Here is a 9,759-nt window from a genome sequence, read left to right as displayed (position 1 = left end):
TGCCCGAGGAGTGGGCTGCGAAGTCGTGAAGAGAAAGCGTTGGAGGCATGCGACGGATGCAAGGGACGACGCAACGACCGTCGTGGCCATAGCTGTCTCTTCGCGCAGCAGGAGGACATCGTCGCGATGACAACAACGGAGGTGCTATTGTACCTAGGGTTAAACCCTGGTCAGCACAGACTTGTCTTGTCGTGGCCGTGGCCAGCACAGGCTTGTCTGCGTTTCCTCGGATGGTGCAGCCAGAGTCGTTGCGCGCGTTGGCGACTCACCCAATTCCTGGCTTTCACGTCTACTTGCAAGCCTTCCGACTCTCCGGGGAATGCTCGCCGGAGGTGAGCGTGGTGGCGCCTTCCATGCCCGCGCCCATCGACCTCAACGCCACACCGGTAGCCGGTGTCTCGTCATCTGATGGGCTGAGGAAACACGCGCGGGAGATGCTAGCCGACTTGCTCCTCGGTGCTCGAACAGAATGCCGGCGTCCGTTGACAATGAGAGGGCCGACCATTTCATGCAGAGCCTTATCTTCGAGGGTGATACGGCGGCCGCTGGCGGTGCCACCACGGTTGGATACGACCCCGAAGAGACCAAAGCGAGGAGTGTCGTTCACGCCGTCGACATATGATCAAGTTGGCATGCAGGTCGTCTTCATGCAAGATCAGGTCGGCCTGGACTTGGACGGCTTCCTGCTCGACCACTAGTTTTGAGAGGACTATGGCCTCGAGGAAGAGGATGAGTTGGACATTGACGAGGAGCCTTTGTTTGAGGACGAGCTCACCAACCAAGCCGTCGGGGTGAAGCCGAAGTGCAAGGCCAGACGGACGAAGGCATACACAACGACCAAGGACAAGCTCCTTTGTGAGTGTTGGAGGGACATTGGGCAAGACCCCAAGGTCGACATCGAACAAAAGGCATCAACCTTTTGGACTCTTATCCATCGTGAGTTTCATGAACGCAAGAAGTTTTCTCGTACCAAATGCAAAGCACGCGCAGGTGACTGTCCATTTTGAAGCGATGGAAGGTGATCCAACAAGAATGCAACATGTTTTGTGCCATTTATGAGAGCATCAAGGCACGCCCCGGCATGCAAGACATGGTATGCATGCATGCACCCCTCTTTATTTCATTCCATTTATGCTTCATGTCCATTTCCATATCCATTTGCCAATATGGTTGGATGCAATTCATTTGTAGGCATTTCAAGCTTTAGAGGCATTTAAGGTCCAACATGAAGGGAAGTCCTTCCACCTCTCTCATTGTTTGAGGATCAACAAAGATGAAGAGAAGTTCAAGGTGCAATATGCCGCCCTCATGGCGCGGGGGGGGGGGGGGGGGGGGGAGAAAGCCGTGGAGAAGGTTGGGGAGGGCGAGAAGCCACGATCGCGGGGGAAGACCAACTCCAAGAAGAAGGACAAACGGGATGCAATGTCGATCGCCTTGATCGCAACCATGGAGGGCATGATGACCAAGAAGGACTCAAGGCACGAGAAGCGCCAACAAGACAAGGAAGAACAAATGAACGCCTTCACGGAGATCCAAAGAAAGAGGCTTGAGATGGAGGCGGAGAAGCAAGCCAAGATGCTTGAGATGGAGGCGGTGAAGCAACCAAGATGCTGGAGATCGAGACCGCCAATACCAAGATCAAGACGGTAGAAGTGGCTCTTGCTAGCATGATGACGGGGGTGAAGATCATGAAGGTGGATCTCAACACTGTGTCGCAAGGAAGAGGCCGTGGTTTGAGAAGATGTAGGCCGACATGCTCAAATTCGACGCCGAGTGATCTATGGCGACGAGCGTCATCCTTTTTTGTATGACGGAAAATGTGCTGGCATGACTATGATCGCGGTGGCGTGGTCGAACTCCCATCCCTTTTTGTATGCTCGCATGTGTGCTTGCCGCTGGCAAGTGCGTCAACATGAACTTTGTGATTTTTTTTGAAGCTAACATTGTATGTGGTTACTGGCATGGTGTCGACATGAACTTTGGTCGACGGCATGGCGGCTGGCTTGATTTACAACCGCGAGCCTTTTTAAATGTGTGTGCGTACATGAAATGGGTCGCGATCGTTAGATGCATTGCCGACCCAAATGTTAAACAGGGTGGACGCCAAGTGGACGGTCGATCCAAACGGACAAAAAACAGATGAAAACACCGTTCGTTTGGGTCGACGCGTTGAAGTTGCTCTAACATATCCTAGATTGTGTTGCGATTGGGCATGTGGCTTTTGTTTCTCCGTGATGGGGTATTTTACTTTATTACTATAACATCCGCGAGTTGCTATTTCTATATCTATGTTAATATCTACTTCCTTCGTTTCTAAATACAAGTCTTTCTATAGGTTTCATTAAAAGACTACATTCGGATGTATGTATAGATTTTCTATATTTTAAAATGTAGATTCATTCGTTTTGCTTCGTAGGTAGTTTTTCATGAAATTTCTAAAAAAAGTTATATTTAAAAACGGAGAGAATATTTACCTAATAATAAAGCAATAATTGCTTTTGGCGGCAAATTGTCCCAAAGTTGTAAAATAGTATCACCAATGCAATATACTATTTTCATTTCAAAATAAGTGTCTTAAGCTTAGTACGACGTTATTTTGGGACGGAAGAAGTATAAGATAAAAATTCATTTGTACACAGAGAAATTTCGTGACTGGACCGGCACATGTAGTGACATACTATACTACGTTCTGAGCGCTGGAAGAAGACACAACACCCCAGTTTGGACCGGTCCATGTCCGGATGGTCTGTTTTTTAAATTTCAATTTTTATTTTATCTTTTTTTTCCATGTTCGTTGTTTCTCCTTTAAATAATATAAGAACTAAAAAACTTTAGAAAATTTTAAAAATGATAATTTTGAAATAAAATGTTTAGTAAGTCATAAATATTTGTGAATTTAAAAATATTCATGATTTTGTAATAAAATGTTTGCTTATTTAAAAAATGTTTGAAATTTTGAAAACAAATGTTTGGGAAATGGAAAAAGTCTTTGTAATGTTCTTGTATTAAAAAATGTTAATGATTTTTTTAAAACAAATCATCAATTCAAAGATATTCATGAATGGAAAAATATCCTAAAAATTCAGAAACTTTTCATGACTTACAAAATACTCCCTCCGTCCTAATTTTTTTTGTCTTAGATTTGTCTAGATATGGATGTATCTAGTCACGTTTTAATATTTTGATACATCCATTTTCTAGACAAATCTAATACAATTTTTTTGGGACAGAGAGAGTAGTTTATTCATTCATAAAATGTATGCTAATTGAAAAAATGATCATGCATTTCCAAGAATGTTCGTTAAATGAGATAAAATGTTTGTGAAATAAAGAAAATGTTTGCGAATTTCAAAAACACCAATTTAAAAAAAATGTGTCGATTCTAAAATGTATTGCCAACCCAGGATTTTTCAAAAATGTTCGTAATTTTTAAAAAATGTTTGCAAATAGCATAAAATATTCATGAATTCAAAAAATGTTCTTGATTTTGGAAAGTGCTCAAAATTTTGTAAAAGTGTTCATGAATTTGAAAATTCTTCACAATTTCAAGTATGTGCATGAGTTTAAAAAATTGTTCATGATTTCATAAAATTGAGAGTAATAGTGTATCTCCGTGATGCAGCAAAATGTCGTCACGACAATTGAAGATTATGAATTTTTTTCTTCTATTGTTGCAATGCACGGGCCTTTTTTTACAAGTAAGCTATAAAAAGAGGAGTTGGGTCGCTGGCTTAGGAAGGTGCCAAAATACGTTGTCCTGCAACATTTCTGTGGTTCACTATTTAGCAAAAATACAACGATGACAATACAAGGTCCAAAGACCACCTGAATGTTGAAACATATATTTCATCCGTTTTTAAACATAAGTCTTTTTAGAGATTCCTATACGAACTACATACAAATATATGTATACATATTTTAAAAGATAGATTCACTCATTTTGATTTATATATAGTCTGTATTGAAATTTTTAAAAAGTAAGGAATGGAGGGAGTAAGAATTAGTAAGTTCAGGCACAGGGTCATGGACCGGGTAGGAAGACAAGGTCTGCCGTAGCTTTAAATTACAATTTGCTCACTCCCTTCTAATAGAAGTGTAATAATTTGGTTGGGAAGAGAACTGAAAGAAAACATATAATTCTGTAAGAATTTGGTTGGGAGAGAACTCAAAGTCTCAAAACAAAAACATAATTTTGAGCTGGGATGACATTTCTGCATGTGTACCTTCTAAAAACCTGTTTGGGACTGCTCTGTTCCTTAAAATTCAGCTCTGTTTCTGAAAAAACAAGCCAAACGGGGTAGCTTCACGATATGCTGCTCCATAAAAAACTAGAATCTAGGGTACAACTTCAAAGTTTTTATGAAGCTCTTGAGAGAGTGTTCCAAAAAAGACTAGAAGCTAGAGTTGAGAGAAAATTACCCATCACTGTCACCAGTAAGTGAATACCCCTTCATTTCTTTCCCTTCAACCAATCAAATAGTTTCTTTCCATCAAATTTTCTATTTTTGAAGCTGGAGCTATATGAAAGCCAAACATTCTCTTAATAGTGCTATATCTTCTGTATGAAACTACTCCAAGGTGAATTTGATGAAGTGAAGCTGATTTTGATGAACTGAAGCAGTTCCAAACAGGCCCTAAGTGTTGGTCTCAAGTGAAAGTAGTCGTGTGGTACTTGTTAGGTGCCACATATTTGTAAAGTATATATGTTTATCTACATCTTTGGGAAAGTTGTTAGTTTCATATGTAGATAATTATGCACTTGTTTGTTAGTGAAGACTAGTTAATGGTTAGTGCATTGCAATGGAAGCATTTATATTCAAGTGGATCAAAATACAAACGTGTCCGATATATATCTTTCACCCACTATCTCTGCCTTTCAATCCAATCTCACTATTTATGTCAATGACTCATAACCCCCTTTCATTGCCACCATGCATATTTTAATTTTTAAATAACTATGCAGTTGTGCACGTGAAGGTTTGGTGAAGGGAAAAGAATCCATACATGAAGGGAACCCCCTTCCCCCGCGTCGCTCTCCCTGGTGACTACTAGGGGATGAACCCTAGCGCCGCCACTCACCCACCCCCTCCCCTCCCTCGTCTCGTCGTCACCAGAGTTTTCGGCCAGCGAAGCTCGGCTGGATCCGGAGACGGCGACGGCGGGGTACATCTTCGACTGGCGTTTGGAGGCGGGGCGAGCTGGCTCTCGAGCACACAGATGGTGGCGGTTGCCGCGGTGGAGCTCGCTGCATAGGCTGGTGTGCTTCATGGCTGTGGCTCGCATAGGCCGGCTCTAGCCAGGGCACGGAGGCCTGTGGCCGCTGGTGTGGCTCGATCTGGCTGCCTGGGTTGCAGGCGGCACGACGGCTCCTCGCGGTGGAAGCCGGGGCGGCGGCCCCGGACTCGGCGGCGGCGTTGCCTCTCCCCCTTGCTGCTGGGGGGGGGGGGCGTGTGGGGCAGCGTTGGGGCCAGCATCACCGATCGGGCGCTCGATGCCCTGATTTGGCGGTGTAGGTGACCTGGTGTGTGTGCTAGGGTGTCTAGGGTCCCTTCACTCGGCCGGGGAGCTGTGGTGGTGGCGGCGAGCTGCAACTTTGGATGGTGGCGCGGCGCCACGATGGTGGTGGTGCGCCGGTGTGGAAGGATCTAGCCGGCGTACTGGTGGAGCTACTGTGATGCAAACTGTGACTCTCCCGTATGTGGTGGTTGATCTACTCTTGATGCTCCGGTGTGCGATGGGTTCTACGATCTGGGTTGGGAGAAATCCCTCCTTCGATGAGGCTGACAACGGCGACGCCCACTGGCGTCGTTTCCTTCCTGAATGCGTTGTCTTGGACCGATCGGACTACCTTCCACAAGCTCGGGGGAAACCCTTGGTCCATCCTTCTTAAACGTCACCCTTTGTATCACGGAGAAATCACATTTTTTGAGCACCCCTCATAATTTAAGTTGTAGGTCGCCATAGCGCATGTAGCAACCCAAAAATAATACCCTAAATATATTTTTAATATTATATTATTTGTGCTTCATATGCATCTCATCCGCATCATATTGCATTAATGAAATAATTAATTTGAATATTCCATTTCGTCATTTTGTTAAATGAAATGAGTAAACCCCTCCACTCTTTTGATCTTGTGCACGGGGACTCACCCCAAACCTTGCACACACACCTTTTTTGACATTTGAGAGCTACTCAAATTGTTTTGAAATTTTAACACAAGACAAGATATCACCCGTAATTCAAACTCATTCAATAGGTGAATGGAGATATGATGCAGGTTGAAACCTTAGGTGGTGATCCTTTTTACACTTGGAGGTGGGGAGGAGGAAAATTAACACAAATACAAGAGGATAACACTAACATGACAAGAGCCAATTACGCATCCACTAAATCCACACACACATAAAAGGTTCATGATCCAAATCCAACAATGAGAAATAGCAAAATGGTAGTTCTTCCCAATCCCTCGAGGAGTTGAGGTCTTCATGATAATCTTCTCCAATCCCTAGGGGAGGAGGCCTTGAAATCCACGAGGGGCTCTTCTCCAATGGAGGTCTTGGATCTCCAAGGATATGGATAGATGAGCAAAACTCTCTCAAGATCTAAACATATGCTTTGCTAACCCTAACAAATGAGAGGTGGACGAAATATATAGGTGGATGGAGGTTAGGACAAAGTGGGGGTAAAGAGGATATATCTCATGCTTGCCCGCATGCAAGCCTATGTGCACGGGTTAGTGTACCCTAGTGCGCACGAGGAGGTCAACAGCTAGAGAGGGTGCTTGTGTGCATGGGGTCCACGGGGTCGTGTGCACGGGCTATCTTGAATTTTTTTAGAGGGTTCGTGTGTTGGGGTCCTAGAGGACCGTGCACATGGGGTCGCGTGGGTGTTGGCTCTTCTTCCAGCTACTGAACTCAGTCTTCCATGCATTCTTCCCACTCATGTCCTTGGACTTGGTGATGCTTCCTTGTACCTTGGTGAAGGTCATCTTTGTACCTAATGACACATATGGTTCCATTGTGAGGTAGCAACCAACTCTCATCCATATTCATGTCTAATTCGAAGAGTGAGTTCACCTTGCTTTCAATGGCACATACATGAGTTCTTGTTATAGGCCCACTTGGTGTTTGATTAGTCGGTGTAGTGTCCATGGGGATGACCGTAGGATGCACACATCATCTCCCCCTGGGAAAGATCCGCTTTCAGATCGATAACCTCATCACCATGGAAGGGATATGTAACGTCCACGATGCGACCCTATCCTTATATTGGCACGAGGGCCTCGACAGGGATAGAAGCACATCTCGTCGTTTCGCAAGAATGGATATCGTTACAAGTACATGTACTGACGAGAAGAGTATATGGAATTGGCTTACACTCGTCACAAGCTACATCAGAGTCACATCAATACAATACATAAAAATCACGAAGAAGAGCAGGGTCCGATTACGGACGAAAACAAACGAGAAAAGAACGACGTCCATCCTTGCTATCCCACGCTGTCGGCTTGGAACCCATCCTAGATCACGAAGAGAAAGAAGAAGAAACTCCAAATGAACAATCATCGCTCTCACGTCTTAATCACCTTACCTATACCTGCAACTGGTGTTGTAGTAATCTGTGAGCCACAGGGGACTCAACAATCTCATTCCAAAGGTATCAAGACTAGCAAAGCTTAATGGGTGAGGTATGGTTAAGTGGTGAGGCTGCAACAAGCGACTAAGCATTTATTTGAGGTGGCTAACTTACGAGTACAAGAATAAGAGGGGGGATGATCTACGCATAGCGGCCGTGAACTACTGACGATCAAATGAATGATCCTGAACACCTACTTACGTCAGACATAACCCCACCGTATCCTCGATCAGAGAAGGAGCTCACAAAAGAGACAGTCACGTTTACACACTCAGTTGACAAGTTTTTAATTAAGCTTAGTTCAAGTTATCTAGAACCGGATGTTAAACAAAGTTTCCACGTTGCCACATAACCGCGGGCACGTCTTTCCGAAGGATTTAACCCTGCAGGGATGCTCCAACTAGTTCATCATAAACTACCACATGCTGCGACGGAATGACCTCGATCAGGGAAACCCGTGATCTCCTCGGGTTCCTACTGGAAAACTTCAACCTCGAGTTAGCTCAAAGCATCCTCGGAATCCCTCGCACAAGACGCTCGATAAAGGTAAAACAAGTCCAGCAAGGCCGCCCGGCGTGTCGACGATCCCGATAGGAGCCGCATATCTCGTTCTCAGGACACGACAGATAAGCACAGCGTACGGTGGCCTGATAGACATCATCTGAGTTGCCCCGGTTGGCCCCGCAAACGGCTCTATTTTGGACCAGCACCATCAGCACTAGCCCTCCCTGTATTATGTTGAATTACTCCTCGGATAGCACTACCTCCCTATGTTTTTCAGTATTAAGAAAATTATTATGTTGGGCAAAAATAGTACCAATGTTGGGCCTTGCCAGACGAGGTTTATCCCAAAACGAGAATTTAGGGGGTCCCATAACAACCCCAAGCATGTCAGGAGCGCTCATTTATGGAACATAACACCGATAGCCGAAACTAAGGGGGCAAAGGTGGAACAAAACACCAGGCTAGAAAGGCTGAGCCTTCCACCTTTTACCAAGTATATAGGTGTATTAAATTAAATAGCAATAATATGGTGATATAACAAGGAACCCATGTTATCACATGGAAGCAACTGCACCTGCATCTAGCAACGCTAACACATGGTTAAGAAAGCGGTAACATAGCCAATCAGTGGTTTGCTAGGTTGTGAACAGGTGGAAGGTTTTCATGGCAATATTGAGAGGCTGACATTTAACATGTGGTAGGCAACGAGACAAAGCGATACAAACGAAACAACTAGCATGTCAATGATAATAATGATATCTGGGGAAATGGTCATCTTGCCTGATATCCCGCTGAGAAGAAGAACGACTCCGAGAAGCAGACGAATCGACGTAGTCGAACAGGTCCTCACATTTCGACACGCTTGCGGATACTATCGAGACGAAGCAAACCGAAAACAAGAATCAACACACGATGCACAACACATATGATGCATGAACAATATCAATTATGCATGGTATGGCATGGCAATACACGCAATCAAACACTACACATTAAGTGAAGTTCAATATGCAACGAGTTGCATATTAACGAAACTCCACATCCGAATTATTTATTTCTATCCCAATTAGGTACGCGGCAATATTAAATGTTGGTTAAACATGGCAAGAGGTGAAGCGTAACTAAGCTACCTATCTAGGCATTTTAAATGAGGTCGGAAACGATATATAGCATCTCCGAAATGACCCCACATGTTGAATTAGAATTCTGTTCAGGTCTGAACTAACACGTTTTAATATTTTTTAAACAGCAAAATAAATAGGTTCACGCGATTCTACGCGTTGTTCCAATCAATTTACACATGGAGATCATTGCAAACGGAGCTACGGTTCAAAAGATATGATCACCGCAAGATATGATGCCATGAATACAATATGAATGCGAATGACAGTCACAAGCACTCCAAAACATACAAGCAGCAAGATAATAAGAACCTACATGAGATTCTAAGCAAGTTTCATATAGGACACGATCAAAACGGAGCAACAGTTCAACAAATACAAGCTACGCAAGAAATAGTCACAATTTGCCAAAAACAACAACATGACATTTTCTACACCCCAAAACAACAAGCTACATAAATCTAAAATGCTCACACAAGATATGAGGCAATAGTGG

Source organism: Hordeum vulgare, chromosome 3H, assembly GCF_904849725.1.
Source record: "Hordeum vulgare subsp. vulgare chromosome 3H, MorexV3_pseudomolecules_assembly, whole genome shotgun sequence".
NCBI classification, from domain to species: Eukaryota; Viridiplantae; Streptophyta; class Magnoliopsida; order Poales; family Poaceae; genus Hordeum; species Hordeum vulgare.
This window is presented reverse-complemented; position numbering follows the sequence as displayed.